This window comes from Primulina huaijiensis, chromosome 6 (genome assembly GCF_012295235.1).
Source record: "Primulina huaijiensis isolate GDHJ02 chromosome 6, ASM1229523v2, whole genome shotgun sequence".
Taxonomy (NCBI): domain Eukaryota; kingdom Viridiplantae; phylum Streptophyta; class Magnoliopsida; order Lamiales; family Gesneriaceae; genus Primulina; species Primulina huaijiensis.
Genome location: NC_133311.1, coordinates 9,824,051 through 9,828,687, shown reverse-complemented (window position 1 = coordinate 9,828,687; position 4,637 = coordinate 9,824,051).

The following is a 4,637-nucleotide window of genomic DNA, read 5'->3' as shown; positions in this document are numbered from 1 at the left end:
TATATTTGAATATATAAAAGGAATAAAGAATCTAGGTTGTGATTTTCCGATAAATTTTATTACTAAGGGATTAGTAATAAGATAGTGTGGGGGTGTGATGAAACTTAAAATTAATAATTTATTATATGTTAAAACCTATATTTTAAAATTTAAGTTTTATTAAAATTATAAAATTATGTTATTTTAGTATTGTGTGTTTATATTTAAATGTTTTACTAAATATGTTTTATTTTCAGGTTTTCTACGTGTTGGTAAAATAATGATAACTCAAGCTAAAAAATTCAAATGGAGGTGATTCAAACATTTTTGAAATCCTTGAAAAATTATCTACAACTTTGCAGAAAACATGATTGCCTAAAAAGTTGGTTAAGATGATCAAATTGTGAATATATCAAAATGAGGACAAATTTACTTTCACCATGACCAGCATATAGTAAAAAAATCATAACTATTTCAATATTTAACAAAATGAGGTGAACCAAGTGGCCAAATACATCTACAGAAAATTCTCCACATGTTTGCTGTTTTGAGCTGATTCAAATTCGGTGATTAAAGTCGTGGAACAAAGCATTGAAAGAAGGGGCATGTAATTGAAGTTGGAGGAGACAAAGACTACTATTACAACTACATGACATTAATAAAATTTTTGACCCTTTCTCTCATTTGGCTTATAAATAGAGGCCTTGTGCTAGCTTGAGAATCATTCGATCTCATTGTAAAATATAGTGTGAGTGTGTATAAAAGTTCTAAGTTCCAATATATTTTTCATTTTCCAAATTATGAGTGATGTTTTTAGTGTTGATCAAAAGTAAGTTAATGGAAAGTTAAATCTATTATGTCAAGGTGAAGAAGATTAATTTTTGGTGAAGTAAGATTGTTTATATTTTGTATATTCTTTCTTTATTTCTTTTCATTTCGCTAATTTCTTTTTTATTGTAGGTATAAAAATGAATCATTTGTTGTTATCAATTTACATCAAATGCTTGATACCATTGAAGTGGTTATCTTGAATTGTTGTTTAATTTTGATACAATAAATATTTCATCAATTATTATTGTTATATTATACATACATACATATACGATAGCGTGGTTCTGCCAGTTGTTCTAAATGAAATATTATGATATCTAACAATCTAACATTTACTTTATCGCAACTAACTTTTACTTTCCGCATCTAACATTTACTTTATCGCAACTAACTTTTACTTTCCTCATCTAACTTTTACTTTCCCGCAACTAACTTATTAAATCATATATTTCATTTAGGCAATAGCGTGGCTCTGCCGGTTGTTCTAAATGAAATATAATGATTTAATTTAACATTTATTTTATGCAGTTATATATTTATATAGTTATATATATAATCATAGGTACCATATATAAAATATCGGTGAATTCGGTATTTTCTATAGTGGGAACTATATTATATTAGGTGTGTGTTTAAATATTTTTATTTTCTTGGAACCATTATTTATGGTGGTTTCCTTTGTTTTACTTTTAGTTAAACAATATTGCATAAACCAAGAATAAATCCTCGAGCCTTGACAAAATTTATAATTTGTAAACTTCGTTCTTGCATTTGGTAATCTATAAATTAATAAATTTAAACTTAAAATAACCTCTCTATGGATCGATCTTGTACTTACGAAATATATTACATGCAGACAACCTACACTTGGGTGAATTATAATTTAAGTAGTAGGACTTATAAAGGAGTTTATAAGTTAATTCCATGTATTGAAAGATGTAAAAGTTAGTTTAATTGTTGATTAAGTTAGGAGAGTGGAACGGTCTGTTTTGGTGAAAGAGTTCACAAAACTGGCTGCTGCAAAAAATAGATCAGTGAAAATTTTGATCTTCAAAATTCTTAATTTTCATTATATGAACAAGATTTGTACCCTCGGAATATCAACACTGTCTGATCGTCGAGCGTGATTATAGTGAGTTCACAATTATTTATTTAGTAAATTTAGAATCTTCAAATTAAATAATAATGTTAGTAGTGGTGACTACTATATGTACATGATTCTAGTATGCATATGTATATATGTATGTATAGATGTATATATATATCTCATGCATTATCAAGAGTTGATTTTGCATGATATATGCAACATGGGAAGTTTAATTAATTAATGAAAATATGATTCTTAATATGAGCGGGATTCCAGATGTGATCAATCAAAGCTTATAAATATTTCACGGCTGAAATATTCCAGAAAATCACAGCCCGTGAAAAAGTTTTCAGAGCAAAAAATTTTATTTCACGGCTGCTCGGAAATGTTCAGGGCAGCGTGTGCGGGGCAGGCACTGCCCAGGGTAGACAGTACGCTTCATGCCTAGTTTTAAAATTAAAAATATATATATAAATAATTTTTGCACGCTGTCGGAAACAGTTCCGGGTAGAAAGGTGTAGTGGCGATTGCCTAGAATGTTTTTTTAAAAATAAATAAAAATTGCCCTGCGCATATGGCCAGTTGTGTAACGTCCCAAAAATTTGAAAGTCCACATGAACCACATGCATGCAAGTTATTAAATTCCTTGTGTATTTCAATTAAATTATTTTAATTGTTAAATTAATTATGTGTAATATGTTTATATGGTTTTGAAGTAGTTTTCTACTTAAACGCATAAAACTGTATTTTAAAGGTTGTTCGAGATGCGATCGAGGAACGGAGACCGATGGCTGAAAATGAAAAACATTTTTATTAAATAATTGCTTTTAATTATTTAAAATAAGGTTAATGATTTTTCTTGTTTTTGAAAATAAAGAGTTTTGAGGTGATTTTATACGCCGAGACGTAAATTTTATCGGTAATCGATTTCATAAAAAATACGAACTTTTTGACAACTCGGCTAATAATTACACGAACTTTACTAAACGAAATATTTTATTAATACACTAATGGGCCTAACTAACCATGTTAATGGGTCTAAATTATTAGTAAGTGTTTATTATCAAATATTTAAGCCCAAACTTACCCCATAATTCATAAATCACACGCCCCTTCACCCCCTAACACCACAAGGACTCTTTTCACTCGAACAACTCACGCACACACGAAGCATCAGCAAGGTAAGTTTCGGTTTTGAAGGTTTCTAGCAAAGGTTCTCCGTTCATCGTCGTCCTTCGCATCGTCAACGAAATTTCGTGCGTTGAATACGCAAAGACACGCCATATCTCTTCCTTTACTCATCTATAACACCATAATATGTATGTAATTATGATTTGTATGAAAAAAATGTCCTCTTGTTCTTTATTTTCATTTTTATGCATACACATGGGTTTTAAACATGATTTTTGATCCAAAACTTGAGAATTATTTACATGAAGGAGCTTCCATGATTAGGGATTGTTTATGGGTTGTTTTTACACGAGAAAATAGTCCTAGGATGCACATGACAAGTTGCGCTCGAAGATACAATAAGCTGGACCGAATAACCACGTTTTGGTGTCAAGGCTCGGGTTTGAGGGGTGAACCACTGCATGGCTCGGCTTTGGCTCAACCAAGGCTGGGCTGGGACGTGGTTGTAATGACCTGAATTCTTATTTTGAATGAAGTATTAATTTAGAGATAATTAAAGAGTTGTTAATTAAGTATTATTAACGAATTGATAATTTGGGATTAATTTGTTGGATCCACCGAATTTTAAATGGATAACCCGATCTACTTCCGATTACGTTATCTCGAGAAATCCAACCAGACAAATGAGATTCTGACATGTGGCAGATAAGATTGATTCGGATTTCTGAAATAGTCCGGATGCAGCCTATAAATGGAAGCCGAATTATTTTGTTTCCTGCACCGCATCCTTCAGAGAGAGAGTTCTAGTCTTTTACCTTAGGTTTTCTAGCCAGTTTCTAGGGCACTTTGGTGCCGGGAAGTTTCGGAGCTAGTGTCGACTCGAAGGGGGGTCGGTGAACTGAGATCGAGACATCATCAGCGGGCTGACGACGGACGCAGGTATAATCCTAAAGCCTTTAGGAAGAACTTTATAGCATGTTTGGTAATTCAGAATCTGGTTTGATAGTGATTTCATATTGTTGGTATTGTCTAGGTTAAGAGCTTTCTGTCAGATTGTTTTAGTGAGGTACGTGATGTACTGACTGAGATATCCAAGCGTAGTATACACACTTATATGCTGCATATTTATGTGTTGCATTATACATGTTTTACTGCTTTGGCATATTATGCATGACATATCATGTTGAGCCTGATATCTTTTGAGATATACCTCGTTTGTTGGGGCCGCTCAGCTCTATTCTGTATTGTGGACGATGGGCCATCGAGAGCTACAGTGTCCGACGGGACCCGCGGGCTCTGATGACCTGGACATTGTAGGTCCACGTCTTGATGATGAATGTGGGAGCCAAAACATGCCTAGGGCAGATCAGAGACTACACACTCAGGCGCCTCTAGACTGAGCATGAGATTCTTGACTTGATCCTTGATATCCGAGCATATTGCATTTCGCATGCATCATATGAGTTTGTATACTCGTACATTCTCGTATTGGGCGATTGTCGCTTACATCCTTGTTTTCATCTTGGGCACCCCATTCCACGGGGCAGGTCTTAGGTTGGACGGTTCGGACGACCAGGGTAGTGGCTAGAGCAGTTGGGTTTTCGGTGGT